A 23,637-nucleotide genomic window follows, 5' to 3' on the forward strand; every position below is an offset into this window, starting at 1 on the left:
GAAAGCTATTCAAGGTTACAGTTTTGGTGTGGAATAATGTACATTGAGATTTCAGGCTTCACAGAATGTCAAGTAAGTGTAGTATTGGTTTTGGGGCTGTTTTTCTACTCTAGTGCAATCTTTGGCAGAACCATGGTTTGAACTTAGCCCACCCATATCACAGGCAATATTGTACCAACACAAATATTGGCCTGTTGCAGTTAATGCCACAAATACAGCTCTTAATTGGGCTACAAAAATATGTTCAGCCAAGAAGGAAGACATGCTGTAGACATAGGTTAAAAAAGCCATTTCTCAGGGTAGCAGGCTTCCATAGACACAGAGAAATGACACAGGTCCCAGTGCCCATTTCCATCTGTACCTCTGTGGATGGCAGGATGGCTGCAGCTGCCACCTGAGAAGCAGCAACCAAATTTATGATCCAGTCATGCTCTCTCTCAACCAGGTCCAGGTTTTCTTGTCTTATAGACACAGTGACTGTTCTTACCTCTAACTTCTGGATCTATAAAACTAATTTTCTGCCTACTCTACTGAGGAGCCTTGAGTTGGCTCTGCCACCAGCTTAGTTCTTACCACTTCAAAACTATTATGAATAAATAGATGTGCTTACAACCCAGCCTACAGCCTGAATAGCAATTTGCCTTTCTTTTTTTAGAACTAAATACCAAAGAGATTTTTTTCTCTCCCTGTTTGTACCATATCCTGGCTTCTTATACACAAAGCAATTCACTGGAAATAGAACTCATCTCTATTTTTAAGTACTTTCATTCTTTACATTAATCAGAAGTTAATCAGAGTAAGTGGGAGTCCCACATTCCCAGAATACCCCCAGAAAGCATTTAGGAAGCAAGAGCTGCACTGGTACTGTTCTGCAAAAGGCTGCCATGACAAGAGAACAGTTCCTTCTTCTAAGTATTTTTTGATTGTTTCTGAGGTCATCTTGGGCAGCCAGCACTATGTGAGAGAAGAATGAGAAGCTCAAAATCATCATAATAATACCAAAATAGGCTAATTTTCACATTTTGTAACTAAATGGGAAAGGAAGGAAATGAAGATAGCATTGGATTAAATTAATGTAGTTGCAGATCACTGTAGTCAGAGTAATCATCTTGTGTATGATTTAAAAAGGAGAGGGTGTTGGTTTATTTTAATGGATCCAGCTGCAAGCAATTGTGAAGAAACTAAATAGTCTAAGAAAGAAGCAAATGTTTCTTTCTTTCTTTCTGGGAAAATTAAATAAATAAATGACTCAGAACTTGAGACAGTCAGACTCCGCAAAGAGAACATTTGATAGGTTGTCACAAACCCAACCAGTCCTCCATGAGATGTCTGAAAGGTGGTGTACAGAAAGATTAACTTCAACATCCTCCAAGTCAGTGGGTAAAGAAATCTTCTTTCAGAATAGAGGTTTTATCTACCTGCTGGGATTTACCTCTTTGGGCAACCTGTGTCTCTCCACTTTCAGCATTTCCTCACTCGCTAGGTTATCACTGGTGACTATGATTCCTTCTTTACCTTCAACTGCTGTAGAAGTTAATCCTGATGATACTCAGATAAACCTACCAGTTTATTAATAAAACCACTTCTAACTTTTAAAAAAGATCAAACAATATAATCAGTTAGAAACAACAGCCACCAAGACCCAAAATTTAGAAACAGAAGCAGGCCTTGGTCAAACTCGTAAGTCAGTAAAGGGATGAAATATACTGCTTGTCCAACAGGGATCCCTTGATGTTCAGGCAACTGGTCTCCGCACTCCAGGGAATTATCTCTCATCTTGCCTGTAGTGTAGCCAGCCCTTCACAATGTATTGGCAAAGAAGTAGGGGGGAAGGCAAGAGAGGAAAGGGGAGGAGTTGATTAATTTTTCCCAGAAGCTATAGAAAATTACTCCTTCTACCCTTCCAACTGAAATAATTTCAACCTGCCTGGTGTGATTTACTGCATCAACCCATCCTTAAGGACTACAGTAATCAAGTTGTCCTTTAGTAACATGTAATTGTCACCTTTCCTCCATTGTCTTGCAATACAGGAAGGACTATCTAAATAGATAAATGCTGGAGAGGGTTCAAGGCTATGAAACAAATCCTGGGGCAGCACCGGGTGTCTAATTATCAGTGAAATAATTAAATGTCTCTTTTCTTCCCCCAACAAACTGGTCACCTCTGAACATTTCTTGGTTGCTCCTTGCTGTCCTTGTAGCAAGGCAATGATATGACTTTCATAAGGAGCAATCCCACTGATGGCAACAGGACCACTCAACTGCTTGTACAATCTTTGCAGATCTGGGCTTCTTGACTTGGCCAAACTCCCACATGACAGAGCCGTCACACACTGGGAGAAGCACGATTTACTTTTTAAAGTGCAGAATGAGACAGAGAATGGGAGACAAAGGAATTATAATGGCAGATTAATTTCCTATCAGAGAACACAGATTATAAAGGGTGATATTTTTTGGACCTTTTCAAATTCACCATTTTGTAGCAGTCTGAATGTAAAATGCTATGAGGAAACACAAACTATTACAGAGTGATGCTGTTTGGCCTGCCTGTTCAATGGGCTCACTTTTTTGTTTTGTTTTGTTTTTAGTTTAAGGGGAGAAATTTAATTTTTTGCCTTGGAGATTATTAATTTTACGCAGCAATTTGAAAATAGTGTTTGTCAAAAAATACTCTGGGATTTGTAAATATTAGACTGCTTGTATTCAGAGTACTTGTGACTTTTCCAAACTATTCTGCACATATGAGCTCTTCTTAAAAGGAAGTATAGAAACGCTTTGTTGATTCTTAACACTGGTAGCAGTTTAAACGTCACCCTGCAATAGCACTCATTAGTGAGGTATAATTTCTCTTTCCCATTCCAGTAATAATTCATTTAAACAAATAAGCCATGCATCTGTTGGGCATGACCGTGCTGAAACTAAATGTAGAGAAAACTATATGTTATTCAACTGGAATATGTTATGGGTAACACTAGTTTTCCCAAACCTTTTCTATCCAGTAAATCACCTCTTCTCCAAAGGATACTTTATGGATAACTGTGCATTTTCAATAGGTTGTTCTCCTGTGTTTCTGAGATAAACAGCATGAATTTTATTGTACCAAATTCAGTATCCAAATATGACAAATAGAATAAAAGACCAGAGAATTAGCAGGTGATTTATTCTATTAATTGCAGCTGTGAATTGTCAACTACTGAAATACTGTTTTTCTTTCATTGACTACCTGTTGCAAATATTCTGATGTTTTAAAAATCATTCTTAATCACTCTTAGCTTACCATTTACTCTGGATTGGTTGACTGCAAATGAACTAAAGTAGAATGAACTTTATTGGACTATGGCTAATTTTTCATGTTTATGTCACACATTGACCTTCAGTTTACTAATGGTTTATAGTACAGATTCTTATTATGAGAAATGCAGATTTTACTCCTTTTTTTGTTTGTTTTTGGTGTTTTTTTTGTTTTGTTTTTTATTTTTGGGTTTTTTTTTTGGTGAGTTACCTGGACCTTAAAATATTTCATTTGGACAAACATACCTACCAAGAAATCATTCACTAGAATGATCAGATAAATGTACATGAAATATGCATTAACATAATTGGAATAAGTTAAGAGCTCAAATGAGTATTTGTGTGCAGCTTTCTGAAGCATTTATCCAGCACTTTTGAAAACAGCATAATTATTGAATAAAAAGAAATGACACCTGATAAATGTAGGGCTCACAGCACACTGGAGGAAAACTATACAAGATATTACTAAGAAGGAAAATCGTTTCATGGATAAAAACCAAACCCACCAAACAATTAATTCATTGCATATCCTATACTGAAAATGTTCTTACTTGTCTGGGCAAACACAAACTCGTGTTGTTAAAAGGGAGTTAAAATCGGAAGGAAAAACACATGGTAGAATCATCATAAATGCCAGTAATGCAAAATGGGGAGACTGAAGACTGTTTGATAGAATTTTGAATTACCAGGGTGTGTTCCAAACCAGATTTATTCAGTCACTGGTTCTTTATACTCTACAGGAACACTGATTTCACATTCAACTTGTTCACTCTTGTTTCTGAGGGGGGAAAAAAGAGAATGTTTTGTATATTTATATTATTTATATATTTTTCACCCTGCATTTGGGATGTTCCTCACTTAAAAAAAAATCCAAACTAGTTATTTGGTGAGGCTTCAAAGCCTTTTGGAGACATTGCCTAGTTAAATTTCACAACACTTCTCTGAGGCAGAAAATTAAGTTTTAAAATTCCCAATTGTTGAATAAGGAAATTTAGGGACAAAGGTTAAGCAATTTACTGAGGCCACAGGAAAAAGTACAAGCAGTGGAATAAGCCATTCTGCGGCTGGTAACATACCGGAGCACAGGACAATTATAAAATTTCACACACTTTATCCATAGTCTACCTTTTTGCTCCTTCCCCTTTCCAGCCAGACAAAAAACATTTTCAGCCAAGCATTATCCCACATAAAGTCCTGGTATTTCTATTTCTTTCATCTTGTTTCTTCAAATGAACTAACTTTTTGCTCTTTGTTTAAAAGGCTTAATTATCTTATAGGCAAGTTAGTCTTCTCAGGAAAAAATAAGTGTTTGTGGATACTGAAAATGTGACCACCACCAAAGTGTCCAAGAACCACACTCTCAGAGACCACAAATGATGGCTTCACACCTTTGTTGGAGCCTTTGGAATAATGCAAATCAAGTAGTTAGTCAAACCAAATGGCTTTTTTCAAAGCTAAAATGTTATCTTATTGAAAAGAGTTACTGAAATAAAATTAATTAAGAATACATTTCCAAATATTTTAGACTGGAAATTTTGAAATCAGATTAAATTTCTGTTTTCTGACTTAAGTATCTACTTATGGATTTAAAAGAAAAATATTAACACATTAAATCAAAATTTTCCCCACTCTTTATTCTTATCATCTTTGTTATGGTTGCAAAAAAAGAGGACAAATTGTGGATTTAGTTCTTTTATCTTCATCTGTGTGTCACCATTGTTTCCTCCTCCCCTTCATTCCTTTTACATGTCCCCTATGTTCAATTTTCAAACCTTTCTTGAATTTGGAAGGCAGAAGGGAAAAGTGAAATAGTGTGAATAAGCTACCACATATCCTGAAGTATTGAGAAAATGGTAAAAAAGTACAAAAGGTGGAGAGAAGAAGAAAACCTGATGCTTCATAAATTAAAGGTTTTGAGGTAAAGTGACTTAGAACAAAAATTTTGCCTGCAAGTACATTTGAAATGAGTATTTTTAAATTGTTTGGGGGGCTGGGGTAGGGATCAGGTAGGGTCTATATTTAAAATTCCCCCTGAAACTTTCATGACTGGAAAAGGTGAAGAGTATTTTGGGAAGCCTTTTCCATAACGAAACCTGAGATTTTAAGTGAATGGGGCAAACTACACAACACCATTTAGGGCATTTTTATTATGTTCACTAAAAGTAACTTTCATTTTTCTGCATTCAGGTAACTTTGTTTACGTAGGGCACATCAAGAAAACGCAGTTGTCAAGAAGTTAATTGCCATATAATCTTTATATAAACTTGCTCTAACAGGCCAAGCTTCCTTGAAAAGTTTCCCTCCCCCTCCTGCAAATGTCTTTCAAATACACAATTTGTGTAAGCAGTGTGTTTTGTCAGATGGTTCAGGCTGCCTAGAAACAGGCTCTCCTGGGCAGGAGCTGGAGACCAACCCTAGCTCCTCCTCCACTGGATGCACCCTGCCCCAGGACACCTGGAGCCTTCAGTGAGGCAGTGCTGTGTGATAAGCACAGCAAACACAGGGCTGCAGCGAGAGGAGGTTGCAGCAGACAGCCTGGGAATCCCTAGAACATCAGCTGGGCTTGCACACATTTCAGTAGTGCTCAGGGTTGCCCTCATGCAGGCAGAGACTTGTTTTGGCCTGCCTGCTCTGAGAACCTTTCATAGGATACATAGCCCCTCAGTTGTTTCTCCCATAGCTTCCAAGAGAGAGCAAAAGCAACTCACAGCATACGTTAAGTTTGTACTGGGTACACGTGGATCTGTCAACCGCAAAACAGGAAAAAAAAATGCTTTCACATAAAATTCCTTTTTATTTCAGTTAAATTGCAAAGTTAATTTCTTGAATACCTTATCACAGCAATATGACAAATGGGATATAATGCTTTTGGTACTTGATGGAGCTTCCCATGTGATTCACAACATATTTTAAATAATACCTAATTCCTTTTAAAAGTTGATTCATTTAGGTAATACCACCAACTGAAGAAACACCTGAACCCCACATGAAGCACTTGCTAATCAATGTGTTGGTTAAATCCAAAGATCTAGTTTTAAGCGGCATGTGGAATGTGTGCCAGAAAAATGCAGCAGGCTTCCATCTGTACTTTGCTTCGATTTGATACAATTAGATGGACCTTTGTGTGACCTCCCTGACCTATCCAGAACTCCCACTGGCTTTCAAGATTGACCATAATGCCAGCGAGAATCTTATGAAACAGGGAAAATCTGCTAAGGCATGTAAACCCCTTTTCCAATAGTGCCTCAAGCATTTAGGCACAGATCTTGGAAGTGATCTTAGTAATAAACTTCTTAAAGACCACAGTCTCAATACCTAAGTTTTCCAGTCTTTGACATAACCTACCCAGCCAGGGGTCTTAAGAGTCTAAATCATAAACAGGCCTAAGGTGCTTTGAGATGCACAGAGTGCAACATACAGGTTTAAACAAGTACATCCTTGACAAATCCCAAAAGCATGCCAAAATCCTGACTCAGGACTCTACTGAGTAGAGTTTCTAACTCACAGAAAATGGACAGAGATTGCAGAAGTAAGGCTGTGTTTTGTTTTGTTGGACTGTGGGTTTTGTTTTGTTTTGTTTCTTATAATGCTTCACATTATGGCCTTCCACTGAGCTGTTTTGTGTCCTTAGAGACAAAAAGCCAGTCTAACTCAGTATTGGAATTATTAATCCCAGAGCACCATGGAGCTAGTGTGGTCAGTCAAGAGCAGTGACTATCCTGTAATTGAAGGTGTCTAAGAAAAGCCTTATATGGTTTTGACCTGCAATGAATGCATCTCAAGGGCAGGGTTATTATGCTTTAACTAAACATTTCACTTATGAATGTCTCTGCTGTTATCTAAATTGTTGATATCTTGTTGAGGAGCAAACCCAGGGGAGTCTAGTGTGAAGAGAACACCACAAGAATGTGGAAATAATGGTGAGAGACAGAAAGAATATTAAAACAGAACAGAGAAATCGAATGGCAAGAGATACAGAGGAATAAAATATGCCTTGCAAGAAGCAAGTCACACAAGGCATGAAGAGGGAGGTTATTTTGGAAAATGCATCGAACCCACCTCCATTTCTATTTACAAGCTGATTCAGCAGTGCCTGTCATTCAAATCATGTCTCAACAGCAAAGGAATTGTTGTGAGAAGCAAATCATAAAACCAACAGGTGCAGAGAACATGCTGCTGCTGCTGCTATGTTTGAAAAAAAAATAAATTACAGGTCTCACATTTAACATCAACTACAAAAAGTTGAGGTAGAAAAAACTGCTATAAGAATGTGAGCGAGCAAGCTCCTATCCCTACAATGGTATTTTTTTTAACTCATCACACCTCCCATGCAGGATCTCTGTGTGTACGTGTGTTTGCATGTATGTGTGCATTTGTCTTTCGGGTTTTTTCAATCTACTTCACCAAATTTCTCACTGGTTTCTCTAATGAAAGGTCTACTGCTAGAAGATAGAATCTACTTTCTTCCTCTTATTATTTTAAATTACATTTTGTGAGCTGCTTAGGGACTTTGTGGCCACAACTGGCCTATTTACTTTGCTGCCTTCTTCTTCCTTTTTTCATTATTATTATTATTATTATTATTATTATTATTATTATTATTATTATTATTATTATTATTATTATTATTATTATTACAAGCCTGTGAATGCTGTGACTGAAAATGCAGAATGCCTCAGCCCACACAACTGGGGCAGCAGAGGTGTCTGTGTCTGAGGGAGGACAGCTAACCGCACTAACCGGCAAATTTTAGCCTTTTCTACCGCAACCCAGCACAGATTTCATGTGAGCTACTCTTCTCCAGCAGCAATAGCAGCAGTCACTGGGTGCCAAACTGATAGCACCCACACAAGTCCCTGCCCTTTAGCCGTGGCAAGCACCCACGCACCCGCACACAACTTGGGCAGCAGGCAGAGGAGTGTCAGCTGAGCCCGCCAGCCAAATCCAGAGGTAACACGGTGAGAGGAAACCTCACACAAGCTGCAGTTAGCCAACTGCCATATGCCCTGACAAAGCTACTGACAGCAGTGGCGAGCCCAGGGAGGGCTTTTGTCATTAGCCCCTCACCCAGCAGTGGAGGAAACTCATTTAGCCCCATGCTGGACTTTCATTAGGAGCGACTTGCATCAGATGGTCGCAGCGTTCTGGCACTGGTGTCGCCTGGTCCGTTGCTGGAGACGTGGCCATATCTCACCCCAGCAGGGATCTCCAGATTGGAGCAGCTCTTTGTCGACAGATGCCAAGACAGCAGCGGTAGTAGTGACAAAGGCAGCTTGGTTTGGTGTTATCTTTCATGCTGGCGTGTCGCAGCCCTGAACTTTTCAAGAGGTGGCTTTTTTACAAACTACTTCTTCCTGTTGTAGACAGAAAGGCAGGGAGTTTATATAGATGGAGAAAAATAATCTAAAACAAAATATGCTTGAAATTACCACTTGAAGCTGAAGCAAGCAGCAAAGAAGCTGTCACTGACAATCATTATTTCTAACCTTGGGACTGTAATAAAAAATCAATGAAGCAAGAGATGTCAATATTCCAGTAACTAAGATGTGATACCAGCACCCTCTCCTCCCAACATCCTAGCTGCTTATGGTAAAAATATACAAAAGCGGAAGGACAGGAATGGAAACACTTCTCTTTCCAAAAATATCCTATCATTTTGGGACAACTGCTTGCATTACTTGCAGGATAGGGTTTTCAAGAAATGAACCAAAACAGTATTTTTTGACACTGAACTGCCAATTCTTTGAAGAGCATAGCGACTCTTGTCAGATGTAATTTGAAAAACACCAAAACACCTTGAATGGTTCACTTCTTTCCTGCCTGCTTCCAAAACATGGATATTCAGGATTTAAATCCCTCACACATCTTGCAGTTGACTACCTCACCATGAAGATTCAGTATAAACTGATACGCGCTAACAAAGAAACCCCTAAATACATCTCCTGATTTTTATCAGTACGTTTTAATGAATTTCTGTGTTTAATTAAAAACTAACACACCCTAAGAAGAAAATGAGCTTCTTAAAAATCTATAGTTTCCTTCCCTTACTTTTCTCATCACCATGATAGAAGGCCATCCTACGCCATTTAGTGGGGTTGACTTCGGGGAAGGCAAAACATCAGCAGCCCCTTTTCATAGTCAGGGAACAAATCCCAGTAGTACAAACGAGGCCCTGGCTTCTTGAGTGGAGCTTGCAGCCCCGATTTGCGCTGAGAGGGACTGATACAGCCTGTGTGAAAGGCAGGCACTGCGGGGCATGGGACGAGGCAGTCGGGAAACTGAGTTGGGAGCTCTGGGAAGAGGGTGCAAGGGGCTCACATTAACTTTACTTGGTGCCTAGTTCTCCCCTGCTTCAGGTGGCGACCCACAGCACAGCAGCCTCTCCTGAGACAGCAGCTTTTCATCTCCAAAAGGGAGATCTTCGCCTTTCCACTGAGCCAGTTTTGTGCCAGTACAGCCCCGCTGCACGCATCGTGTGATCCCAGGGGATGGGAAAACCTCTAATGCCCGGGCACCGACTGCAGCAGTGACCGGTGCTGCAGCTGGGCAGGCTCGGGCAGGCCGCGCTGACCCGAGACTAGAGTGGTTTTAATTCGCTTTTTTTTTTCTTCTTCCTTAAGCCAAAAGCCCATTGGGGGCGGACAGCCGGGCAAGCCGGACCGTGGCGTTGGTGTCCTCACGCCGGCAGCGGGCTGCAGCCCCATGCTGCCGCTCCGCTCTTCAGAAGAGATCGCGCAGGGGGCGCAGGGGGGAGCGTTCGGCAGCTTTGCTCATCCGATTTATTACTTTAATATTTTATTTTATTCCGTCCTCCCGAGCAGGCCGGGCCGGGCCGGGCCAGGCCAGGCCCGCGCAGGTGGGCGGTGTTGAGGCGCCACCTACCGGGCGGCGGCGGCAGCGGCCCCTCAGCGGGGCGGCGGGGCCGAGGTGGGGCTGTGGGCGCCTGCCCGTACACACGGACATGGCGCAAAACAAGGAAATACATCGCCCCTTCATTTCAGCAGAAAGACCCCCCCGAGCCCTTCTGCCTAGCCGCGGGGCCCGGCAAAGGTCGGTGGCGCCGCCGCGTTCGGGGCTGGGCGGCGGCACACGGACATCGTGGTTCCTGGCTTTAATTGCTTCCATTTGGCCTCAGCCAGGGGTGGGCGCGACACGGACGTAAGCGAATGTGTCCTGACCACAGGAAGGAACAGTGTTAAACATTTCAATTATACGGGGAGTGAAACAAAGTAAAAGCAGAACAATGAAGAGCAAATATAAAGAAAGGGAAGCTAATTAATGGAACATGAACGTAAGAGTTTAATGCAACCAGGCTGAATCTGTTTTGCAGCATGAAAGGAAGGAACACAGTGCCATTGTCCTGGAAAGAAGTGAGCGCTACCCAGCTCCCAGCCTGTCGTACTGCCCTGGCCCTGAGCGGGTAGATTCCACTGGAGAGATGCTTTAGATCCACTTTAGGGATCTGAGAACCAGCTATCTAGCCTTGAAATCCATAGAAATTCCAGGTACACAGCTGTTCATTCTGATTGCTTAATCTCCATTGTCAAAGTGTAGCTCAGGATATACTCTAAGCTACCCTTGCCTCTTGCTGCAGACCTACCTTTACGATGAGTCATATTTGAGAAGGGCCATCCAGTTGCCAGGACACCATTTTTAGCACATATCACACTTGGTTATTCTTGTACCCCAAATGTGGGCATTTCTTGAGGGTCAAGTTTCCCCTGCTACTCCCTGTGGTCAGAGGGAAAAAGAGGCTGTGTTAATGATATATTAATATAATTATAATGTACTAACAATGTCAATATGCTGGTATTGTGCAATGTGCTAATATGATTGTGGTACATAATAATATGATGCTAATGCCAAAATTTACCTTCTGCTCTTCCCAGGGGAAAGCCACTCTCTTCCACTGGCCTGCTGACTACAGAGGGAGCCCAGGGTGACCACCTGGCTGGTTTAACTGCTCATCAATGAATCACAATGCTGCACGGAACTAGTAACTTTCCTTAAAGGACCCCCTCTAAAATCTGTTCAGGTTTCAGGTAAACTCTTTCCTATTCCAAGCGTCTTTGGTTTTCCCACAGTTAGTGTGAGGCATTACAACATATGTGCATGAGCAGAAGAGATGGAGGTCAGGTTAAGGATCCTTTGCTTATTTGTCCCAAATGCTGTCTCAGCTTGTGTGACAGCTGGTGCTGTGATGAAGTTTTCATTACAGCCCCTGAACTTTAGCCAGGTTTTCAGACCTGTTGATGACACTTCAGAAAACGCAAAAGAATCAAAGCGTTTTCAGCAGAAAGCATTTACGTGTCATGAGATACATATTCTAACCAGAAACTTGCAGTTCCTGGCAGACTGTGACTGGTTTAGTTAAGCTTCCATAAATCAAAGCACAATGCACAGACTATGAACATCAAAAACATCAGAATCCCACAGACAGGTATGTCAGTGCCTGGCAGCTTTGGCTAAAATTTGCAAAAAGGGATCAAAGAGTTTCTATTCAACATTTAGGACTTAATGTAAATCATAGTCATCCTAGTGGGGGTTTCGCAATTGCCTTTACTAGGAGGCAAAGTCATCCTTCTGTGGGGAGGCAGAAAGCAAGAGGAGTCATCCTTAATATGAAAGGGTGTCCTAATATATTGTGCAGTCACTTGAACAAGTAGTTGTTTTGTGTCATGTTTTTTAAAGCAGCTAACTAGCTGGTATCACCAAGTCAGTATACAAGCAAGTCAATAATGCAAGCAATATGTTATTTCATAGTCGTTTTTTAATCATCTTAATATGCTTTTGTGTAATGCATATTCATAGCAAATGCACTACAGCTTTGAGAAAATGCTGCTAGTGAACAGTGAGATGGTAAAAACTTGTTTAAAGTTATATCATACTTTTCCAAATTTCACTGCGATGTTTAGATCTGAATATTTTCCACTGAATAGTAGGACCTTTTCCAAATGCCACTTCAGGGACAAGTGTTAGGCTGTTTATGCAATGGATGGATCAAAGCTTAAAGTCTCAAGTCTTCAAGTTTTGAATATTATCTGATACTAGACCTAGGCCAGGATCAAAATAACCTTCCCCCAATTCTAAAAAACTTTCATTTTAAAAGCTGACTGTTGCCAAACTTCATAAAATTTTTAATCCAGAAACAGATATAGTTCTGATTCTTTCAACATTATCACTCTAATGCAGTGTGTCTGGATATGGGAGGAATATTTAAGCATTGGAGACAAAATGAATCAACTTTTTTGTGTCTCCCATCTTGTAGTTTATTCCATCATAAATACCTGCATTGTGTCACACTCTGTGTAAAGCTTCATTAAAATAAGCCATTGAGCATGGAAACCAGAGTGAATGTGGATAACCAGATTTTTTTTCTGTTTCTACTGGAAGTCTTAATCTAGCAAAATTAATGTACCGCCACAGAAGGCCAATGTTTGCTCTTCTGCTCTACATCTTCTAACCGTATTTATAGTCCATTTCAGAAGTGAAACTAATTAACACAGCTCTTGACTTTTCTATTCCATCATCAGAATGAATGAAGGATGGTGCGTAAATCTATTTGGAATTATGGCCTTTTTAGGAACATTTCTTCTTACTCAATGTTAAGCCAGTTAAAACAGCTGTCAGTTGAGCAGAGCTTGGAATACGTTCCTCAGAGGTTTACCTGCTTCACCTTCTACTGTCCTAGTATTTCACCTTCTACTGTCCTAGTATCCACAAATTTTCCCCACAAGCCACCCAGTGGAAGACTATTTTACTGCCATTCCTCTGTTCCAGGAGTACTTGAGAAGGTTGCAGAGGCCAGGCCAGTTATCCTGATGGCTAATGGAGAAAAAACCCTGTGCATTTCAGGGGAGTCTTAATGGGAGTATATCTGAAATCTACAGTGCATTGCATCAGTAGTGCCGGGTCAAAGCTTTTGGGCCCAGATGTTCTCTTGCATGTAAATACAAAAGTGCTTGCAAAAAATGGAACAAACTTTCTTCCTGGAGCTGATCATGTACATAAGCAGTAATTCCAATCACCCCTGTGGTGTCAATACCACCCTCTGTGGTTTCAAAGCCTTCCTTCTGGAGAAGATCAGACTCTGTTCTTCACTGAGGATAGTTTTCCACAGTATTCAGGTACACATACAGCTGGTAAGGCAGAGGGCTTGGCAGCACTTCACTGCAGGCATCCCAGCTCTAACAAGAGGCCCTTCTAAACTCCACTAGAAGCAAATTGGTTTGCATTTTCCTTGGTATGTGCTCTGTACCATAAGGCCACAACCTCAAGCAATGAAAGTGCAGCATTGATGGAAGCTCTGCAATGTCTGTGTGAAGGGTAATGAAGTATCAGCAGTAAGAAGCAGGAGACATGCATGAAAATATTAATCTCTGGCTTCATCTATTAACATCCAGTAGGATTGATGCATGAACATAGTAGATGAAGGACATAAGCAGGCAAGAGACTAGCAAATATCTCATTAATAGCTGATAAAGCTGTGGCATCTTCTTTTGGAAGATGGTTGAGCAGAAGGTACTCGGAAATACTTCCCAGTGTTATGAATGCAAGTAACAGCAGGTAAACTATAGCAAACTGTACAAATGTTGGTGGTTAAGCTTGCTTCAAGTCCAGAAAAGTTAAAGACCAGGGAGTGTTATGTGCTGGAAAGTATGTCTGTGGCCTTTGTGGTTTTCTCTCAAATGGACTACTGACTCCTGACCATTAAATAATGTCTGTCTTCAGCCTAGCTCATATTCTGAAACTGATAATGGGTTCTGAGGCTACAATACTAAGGATAAATAACAGATTTGCAAGTCCATTTTACCATCTACCTCACACATTTTAATGATGGGGAATAAATACAAGGGGTGCAGTGAAGGTGAACACATTTTTAATGCTTTTTATTAAAGTGCCACCTCCATTCATTCACATGAATGAAATTTAGCAGCAAAACATGTGTGAGTATGTGTCTCTGTTTCCATGTATTTAAATAAGGTAAACTTCAAGAAGGACACATGGAATGGGCTTTCCAAGATGATGAAATAATTCAGTAGGGTATCAAGACAAAAAAACTCGAGTGATTATTACAAATAGAGATTCCAACCTTTTTTTTTAATGCACTAGAAGCAATTTTGCCAATACATATGATTTCTTTGTAATTTCTTAATGGAATGATGTAATGTGCATATTTTACAGAAAAATCGGGATATAGCAAAGTCCTGCTTTGAATGTTATTAATTTAAAAGTTTCTAGAGTTATTTATAGGGATCTGTAGGGATTTTGAATGCAATGCAGTTTTTCAGAGTAAATAAAAGGTATCTCTTAAATAATACTGGCAACTAAAATCACCCATATGTAAGGCGATCTCCAAATGACATTTCTATGGGAATGACCAATAATTATCAAAATGCAGAATATCTGCCAAATACTCAATAACGTAGCAAATTTTTATACAGAAATGAAAGCCTATTTTTGGAAAAAAAAAAATTAAAAACAGTCTACAAAATGTGGAGCAACTTTGGAGTTTCTCCTTTAGTGTAGAAGTAGTAGCAATGGGAGAAACAACCTGGAGAAAAAACAGATGTATAGATAGAATGTAAATTCAGGACATAGTGATGAAAGCATCTCTTCGTGTTTTATATAGTTCTAATGAAAGACAATTGCTAATAAGAAGTGACTGGTTAAATTGTGTCAATGACCAATCCTATTCTGCATGTTCTGCTGAAGCCAGGCACCCTCTGAGGACAGCTGGAGCTAAGCCAGAATGCCATGACCGTGGTCAAGGTCATAGGTCCTCATGTTCCAAGCAACACAGTCTTGTTCCTAATCTTTACAAACTCTTTTTTTTCCATGGGGAAACAGACTGGAATATACTCAGTTAGACACCATTAGTATTTTTAATCCTTATCTCCTTTTGATATAAAAATAAAGCTACCAGTTATTTTTTGTTTCATTATTAAGCCCTTGTTTTTTACAAGGATTTCAGAACTTGGCCTAGATTAGAAACAAAAATAGTAAGAGCTCTTTTTCACAAGAAATAAGATTTAAAGGTATTAGGGGGCATATGCCCTCCTTTTTAGCAATCAGCACAGGAAGTTCTTTTATTCTGACCCCGAAAAAATCAACTACAGTAGATCAAAATATGTTTTTATGGTTTTGGGTTTTTTTTGTAAATGCTGTTTGTAGTAATATTCCACTAACACACATACACATGAGTCCTTTCATAGCCTTTTTCTGGCTTAAATTTGACTTGCTATGAATAGTTGGTAGGCAGCCCAGTGAGGGAGATTGGACTGAATGTTGAGACAGGTGTATTTTTGGCTCAGCTAGTGCCTCAGTATGTAATTGTGGTCTCTGCATTTTCCATCTACCCTAGTTTTTCTGTTCTACTTAAACAAAAGCTTTGAGTTTTAAGGCATGACATCTCACTATGTATTTGTAGGTAACCATACCCAAAACAAGGGTTTGTAATTGAATTCTCATGCTCCATTAACATTGAAATAACAGCAGCCTTTCAATGGTTGCCTCTTCAGAGGACTTGGGCAGTTTTGACATCATGCTTTTCTATTAAACTGGGCTTAGTTCAGAGCTGTAGCAGTCAGGAACAAACTGTTATGTGTGGGCATGTGAATGCAGTAACAAATGGAAATGGCTGCATCCAGGACTCTGGAAATCATTATGTTCTTGCCATCATGGGCTACCACATATTGCACAGTTCTTTCCAGAACCAGAGCCTCAGCTTGAAGGATGATTAGACTCTCCAGATTTTGCAAAAACCAAAACCTGGCTATTTTTTTGGAGGTTCCTGATGGTTATGATTCTACATCCTGAACCAGTGCCACTGCTGAATGTTCAGTGGCCTCATCAGTCTCCAACACTGATGCTGGCCAGTTCCCTTTCATTCCTTGGTGCTGGCAGCAATGTTCTGATACAAGACTAAATCTGTGTCCTCAGTGTATTTTTTAGAAAAGGACGAAGTGCCGGACAATATCAGACTAGGCCTATGGCTCAAGTACTGTAGCACCTGTTCTCTGGCTCTCTGGCATGAAAATAGCTCTCATCTTGATCTCTAAGTTAGAAGAATTAAATGTTCACACCCAGCTTTGCATGGTTTATCTGCCTTTCAGGAGAAAAGGTGAAATAGTTTTGCATAGTTTTATTACTGTTCAGAGAAATTTCCTTTTCACATTCCATGTCTTCTGGGCCTCATTGCCTAGGCATGTTTCAATCCGAGGTGCATTTTTTATCTTGCAGTTCAACAAGGGCCTTTCTTCTCCTTGCACTGTGAGATGTTAACTCCTCCCAGCCTTTCTTACGAATATACACTACGTTCCCTAATCTAATTTTAAAGGGGAAAATTTATTTCCTCATTAGATGTTTGAATTACCTAAGGCCTGTTTATCATGGTCCTCTTTCTTAAATATTCTTTAATCCTGCAATATCCTTTTGAAGTATATGGCCATATACCACAGCTGAGATCAGGCATTGCTAGTGATTTATGTAACGATATTCCATTATTTCCTGTATTACTGTCCGTTCCATCTCTAATTTACCCTGCTTGGGTTTGCCAAGCAAAATGGCAATATTGATCATGGCTTTTCTAGCAATTGTCTGCATCTGTTTTCTGTCCCATACAGTCATTATTAAAGGCAGCAAACAAAGCCTAATGAGTTTCAGAAAGCCCAGTTTGGAACTCATAGTACTTTTTTTGTGCAGACACGAAGAGTCGGGTTTGTCCACAGACTCCATTTAGATGCACAAGACTAGATCATTTGCAAAAATTGCCATTCAGACAAGTTAGACAAGTGACCTATGGAAACACTTTTCATGACCAAATTCCCTGAATCCAAACCACGTAACACTTTTGCTATGCCATCCCCATTGGTATCCTTTTGAAAATATATATATTTTTTTGTGAGCTCAACCAGTCAAATAAGCAATAGCAAATAAGTTCTCTTTCCTTCTCTTCCTGCACTCCCATCTTACAATGTAGCTTATTCATAAGTAAGTAGAGTAATCCCAGCTAGAATTGCTGCTGTTGTCTGCTCATTCATTCCTAGATTTTTATGACTTTAATCACCATTTTCTTACCTTACCTGGACACGAGGAAAGTTGTGCAAATTGCCTCCAGTTGATGAAATGCAGCAAAACCATGAAAGACCAACAGAAAGACTATTTTACCACTAGGCTGGAAGAGAAAAGACAGCAACCTTACTTTTGTATTGAAAGAATGTATATGCTATAGTCCATAAAAATGGACTATTTAACCTGCTCTTGAACTTCCCAAAAATGTTCTCACACCAAGCATCCATATATGAAGGATTCTGCTTGTTCATATTTCTGAGCTTAAGTTTTGGTCTTCTGGTACAACTGTGCACAAGCCCAAGAGCCTGGCATTTTGTCTCTCTTCCTACATCCAGATAAAAATGGAACTCCAGTCTTGCCCTGGAGACTCTTAACTGTTCTGCATGCATGGAAAAGTGATTTCCAAAAAACAAGCTGATAGAAATAAGCTATTTTGTCCAACATGCACAAGAGTTTTGTGCACAGGCAGCTGTGTTGTATGAGTGCATGCCTGTCTACAGAAACAGGAGCTTGAGAATTGTAGACCTAGTTGGTAAAAAGAAAGAGTTAAACAAGAAAAGCTTTTCAGACCTCACAGTTTTTTTCATAATTATAATGTAGTTGGCTTCTCTGGAGAAACAGAACTATTTGCCTCTTTCTCCTCAATGGTTAAAACTACATTTCTTGGGAAAGGCTAATAAAATGAACAATAGAACCCTGGCGCCTGCAGAGCTTGGGTCCAGTTCGTACAAAGAGAAAACAAAAAACAACCTCAGAAAAGGCTGTCTTCTTAAATTTTGCCACAACAACCTCATGCCTAGAACCGCAGGAGGAGGTCCACACACAGCTTGGCTATTAATTACAATTTTTGCATCCTTTTGGTTGTATTTTTTAATGACAAGAGCAACTACAGAAAATCAGAACAGAGTTTGGAATCATTCTGAGTAACTTCTTGCTTTCCCTGTCTCGTCTCAGGGGGTGGCAGCCCCTGGACTTATTTCTGCAATTTCCTGAACATTTTCCATGAAATGCTGACTTGCAGTCTGCAGTCTGTATCACTTAGAGCGATATTCAGCATCACAAAGGATCAGATCCTGTAGCAGAACCCAACCAATCTGGACTTACAACTTGTCAGCAGTAATCCACTGTGAGCAAGGTGACGGAGTACCAAAGATCAGCATGGCTGGATGGTTGGCACATGTGTCCCACATTTTTGGGGGCACATGTATGACTGTGTGTTACATTAATATGCTCTGACTTAGTCTTACGGTAAAGAACCATCAGCCTCCTTCAATAAATTCATTGTGGTTGAGTGCTCACTGATTATCTGTAGGAGTGCAAATACAGCTGTTTGTTAGACATGAGACATTCATTTAGTTCTCTGAATTGTCAAATACATTATTAGCTAACTTGTAGCATGAGAGTCTTTACCTTCAGTATGTGTGATGAACCTCATTTGAACCTATTTTCCACCTTGCTCTGGGTAATGGGTAGTGATGTGTGTGAGCCAGAAAGAGCTGCTTGACTTTCATAAACATAATGAGTTTCCAAGAGTGGCAATTAAAAAAAGAAATATGCATAAATTAATTTCTAATTTCTTACTGGTAAGTGCAATGTATTTTGTGTTGATTAACAAAGACACAATGCCCATGAAATCCTACAAAACCAGTTTTTTCCCCTATCATGTTTCAGAATATAAATTTGCTTTAATACTTAGTGCTAAAAACAGCTCAAAAATGAGACATGACAGTCCTAGAAATCGTAAAGCACCAAATGTGAATTTCTCCAAAAGGATTTGATCTCAGTTTCCTATTCAGCATTTTTTTCTTACTGGTTTATTTGGAGCATATAAAAGTATTAATTTATTTCTGCATTTCATATGGAGAGTGGTGAGTAGCTGGATTTTGAACCAACTTGTCATTGTTGAAAATGTTAGGGCCATTTCTTCAACACTCATTGAAATTTTTGGTTAAACAATGACAGATATATATAACAAACAAGCAGTCTAAGAGAAGCACACCTTATGTCAATGAAACAGTGCATAACATCACCTTCCCGTGAGGATAGAAATTATTGCTTTTAGAGAAATCACTCAGATTTTTCAGGTTTAAATCAAAGATGTGTGAGAAGCCATATCTTTCCTTTTCCACCTAAAGGCCACAGGACATAATTCAGCCTCACAAGTAGGGAGATTCAGATCAGATAGAGGGAGGCCAGGAAGAAGCAATGAGAACTACGAAGGAGCATCCCAGGGCACATGGGATGTAAGGAAACAGTGATAGTCTGCCAGTGGTGGTCAAAAGCAACTGCTAAAGAAAACTAAACAGAGAAAAAATGGTAAGAGTCTGGCTACATAGAAAGGAGTGAAAAACATCTTTTCATGTCCACTGAAGATAAAGGAAAAATTTATGTCAAGTAAGAGTGACTTAGGTTTAGATTTCAGGTAAAAAAATTCTAGTGATACAAGTAATGAAATACCAGAATACATTGCCAAGAGATGCTGTTGATTTTCATATGTCACTCAAGTTTTTAAAAAATGCATTGAGAAGATGCTTTCATGTATGGATAGTTATTCCCATCAGAAAGGTGGAAGGAGAGATGTTTTGACAAACAGGATCCTACATTGAAGCCTATTTTCCATGTTTCTGTTATAGTTATTTTTTCTATGGTCTGGGATTAAACTAACGTCTAATAGCTTTAGACCTGGAGATGTTGGAAACAAAAAAGAAAAATCTTACTTTTTTCACATGTTCCTGCTTTCTTTTAATTTTTTCTATTCTGTTTTTTCTTCTGGATCCATTGAAAAGGGATTGTTTTTTGTCTCACTGCTAGACTAACTGTAATCTTTCTTCCACATCTGTGCAAAGCTACTCTCTTTTTCTTGTGTGTTTCCAGAGTAGATCCCTGCAAAGTTATGCTAAATCACCCAGTTTTCAATGACAGAAATAATCCTGTTCCTGTAGAAAATACCAAGATTTGTTCCCAGCTTCTGATCCTCAAGTTAGCAGAAGCAGTTTTTATTATATGCAGCTTTGGTCACCATGAACTTGGCAGTGAAAGAGGATTCTCAGTCACTGAACTGCTGTGAGGTTTTTTTAAGAACCAGGCCTATACAAAAGCTTGAAGTTACTTGCTGGTCTTCCAAAATACCCCAGAAGTTTTGTTACACATTTCAGTAGCAGCAGTAGGACTACTTCATTGTACTGGGAAGATATTATTTACCCTCCTTTATTTTTTTTTTTTATTTTTATTTTTTTTTTACTTTGCATGACAGTTCTCATAGAATACTAAATAATGCCAGCAGGATTTAAAATTGAAATAAGAATTATTTTAATTACCTTAAATGTTTTACTTTTTTTTCAAACTAAATGCATAAATAGGATCTTCTCAAACATGCCTAGCAGGAGGCATTTAAATGCTTCATGCAGATAGGCTGTTCCCTGCCTCCTTGTTTGGTTTGCTTTTCCCTTTCTTGTTTAAAAAAACCCAGTAGTGAATGAATGAAACATAATTATGCAAATATGCTAAATCCAGTTGACAGGCAGGATGCAGGCAATGCTAAAGCAAAACTGGTGAGCTAAGGGCAACGTCTATGTTTCATTATTTATTAGGGGCCAGATATGAAAAGGCATTTGAGCACCCAGAGAGACAGCCAGTCAGTAATATTTACAAAAACACCTCAGCGAATGAGGTGCATTATTCCTGTACAGTTTTACTAGTGGCAATGTGGGGAAATTAGTGGGGGAAATTAGTAAGCAGTGGCCCTCCAAATTAATCTACTTTATGAGTCAGCAATCTTATGTTTTTCTCTGAATGCAAATCCCAAGTGCAAACAAGTGTTATGAATACATCTACGCTCTCATTTTTTTTAAATTACTGTATGCTATATGTAAGAAAAGAACATTTTGTGCAGTATATAGACACTCTGCTAGTGACAGTTTTACCAGTTCCTATTGAAATGCTGTAGGAAATTATAGATCATGAGCTATAATTTCAGTGGTAAACCCAAAAGTTATTTCCAAGTCTCTGCAAAGGTGTGTCATAAATCTGGTCAAAGAGAACATGACAAAGAACCTACCTAGTTTTTCTCCTGTAAGGAACTGAAGAAAAACTGAAAAAAAAAAAAAAAAAAAAAAAAAAGCAAGCGATGGCACTATTGCTTCTATGTGCAATTTATGAAAGACATTGCTTCTGCCCCAGCTACTTATGGATGCTGACCTTTGTAAAGGAATAAGGATTCAAACCTTCTTATGTTGAGGTAGATTGGCTGTTATAAGCAATTGAATTAAGTGGGGGATTCCAAACAAATTAAACTCTAAAATTTGTTAGTTTTAGCAGTTTGCTAGAAAACTCACACAACAAATTTGTGTTGGGTCCAATCTATTGAACAGTCACATTACTGATTTGGACAATGAATTATGGATTACACATAAAACTGGCAGATGGCATCTTTCTTGGAGGGATTCTAAGCATCTGGGAGGACAAGATTAGTACTCACAGCAATCCTAAAAATGTTACTGAAATACTCCAAAACCCAACAATATTAAATTCTAAGGAATACTATGCTTGGGAAGAAAGAAAACCAACAGAAAATGTGAAATGCCCAAACGGAAAAATAACTAGCAGCAATAATGAATTAAAATGTTTATTAAAATCTTAATATGTTTGAACATTATATTGAGTAAAAATACCAGTGTCATTCTGGAGTGTGCTAGGGTATGCCGTAAGTTAGAGATGGATGTCTGTGTTCTGTCCTGTGCAGCAGTAACAGGACTTCACCTAAAATATGTGGTCAGGTTTTGAGCATGGCATTTTAAGAAAAGATGCAAACTAGCTAGAGTGTAGGCCGAGAGCATAAACACTGCTAAGATATTTAAAAATGTGACAGAAGGTTGAAAGAAATGGGTTTGTTTAGTTTTGAAGAGTGAGGAGCAATTCAGTAATCATCTAAAATAGTAGTAATATGGAAAAAGATTCTATAATGAGCACAGTCATCAGTTACTCTCCATGTTCACCCAATGTAAAAAAGAAATCACAGCCTTAATATTTCAGAAGGGAAAAAAAGGTTAGATTAGATTAAATTAGACATTAAACAAAAAAAAAACTTTCCATCTGCAAAGACTTTTAAGGATTGAAAGAACCTGCTTAGGGAGCTTCTTTACTTCATAATTGAAGACCTCTGTGAACAGATTAGACAAAAATCAAATGGTCTGAGAATATTTGACAATCTCTCAAAGCAGGGAGAGCTGACTTTTAAAGATGATTTTCATTCCTGCATTTCTATGATGCTACTGCTAAAGCTCTTAAAAAATAATACTCTAAAATTACCCAAAATCCATATTTACTTTTTTAAGTTACATTTTTAGAAAAGATTCAATGCAATCAGAAATTCATATTGGTCATGTCAGTTGCAGAGATAGTCCCTTTGGGATTTACATTCCAGTGTGGAAGGCTTCATTAAGACAAACAAACAAACAAAATCTGGATAAACTCTTTTTACTTGTCTTAGAAAATGCAGGGAGAGTTTATATCCCATTGAAATAAAAGGCATGATTTGTATTTGTTGCAAGAGGGAATACTGTATTCAGGATTGAGATTTGTTATGCTTCTTCCTGGAGAAGTATACTTGGGTTATCAGCAGATTTGCAAAAATTTTAAGTCAAATTTAGTAGGACTGGCTACCTATTGAGCTCATAAAACATGCTGTGTACATTGATTGTGTGTTTATTTTAATTATGATACGCAGGTGTAATGCTATAATTTTTTTGGTTTTTTTGAATGTAGAATTTTCAGAGTTATTTCTAAAGGTACTGTCTATACACTTGTCACTGAAGTGTTATATCCTCTTAAACTCATGCAATAAAATAGCATTTTTAGCTAATAAAATTATTAAACTTGTGCTCTTTGTGATTGCCAGTGCCAAAAATCCTGCTAGGAAAGTAGCCTTATCTGAACCTTAAATCGTGACAGACAGATTACAAAGATTTACATGTCTGTAATCTACATTTAAGTAATTTGATTTGAAAACAGTAGGACTTGCAGAAGGAAAGTTTTCCCAGGTGCCAATGTGCTTTAACTAAGCCTTAGTAAGTAACATTGTAAATATTACAATTACATGCATTTCAAAGGGAGTCAAATAGCCTTCCCCTTAAACCCTCTGCCAAGTTAAATTCTTCCTAAAATTACAGAGTGACTGTTCTTCCGACACTGAAGTGATCTGCCACGTAGATACCAATATGCAGTTAGTAACAACAGCACCATGCAGATCCGTGGCAAAAAAATACAGCAGCCTGC

At 39.0% G+C, this 23,637-nt stretch overlaps 1 long non-coding RNA gene across 1 annotated transcript in view; it reads left to right on the forward strand.

Annotated features, from left to right (window-relative positions):
- LOC131576757 (uncharacterized) overlaps positions 1-23,637 on the forward strand; it is a 77,547-nt gene that overhangs the window by 14,741 nt on the left and 39,169 nt on the right. Inside the window, exon 2 of the long non-coding RNA XR_009277064.1 lies at positions 11,181-11,333. This is a non-coding gene — a long non-coding RNA (uncharacterized LOC131576757). The remainder of the gene's footprint in view (positions 1-11,180; positions 11,334-23,637) is intronic.

The sequence above is a fragment of the Poecile atricapillus genome, chromosome 2 (assembly GCF_030490865.1).
Source record: "Poecile atricapillus isolate bPoeAtr1 chromosome 2, bPoeAtr1.hap1, whole genome shotgun sequence".
NCBI lineage: Eukaryota > Metazoa > Chordata > Aves > Passeriformes > Paridae > Poecile > Poecile atricapillus.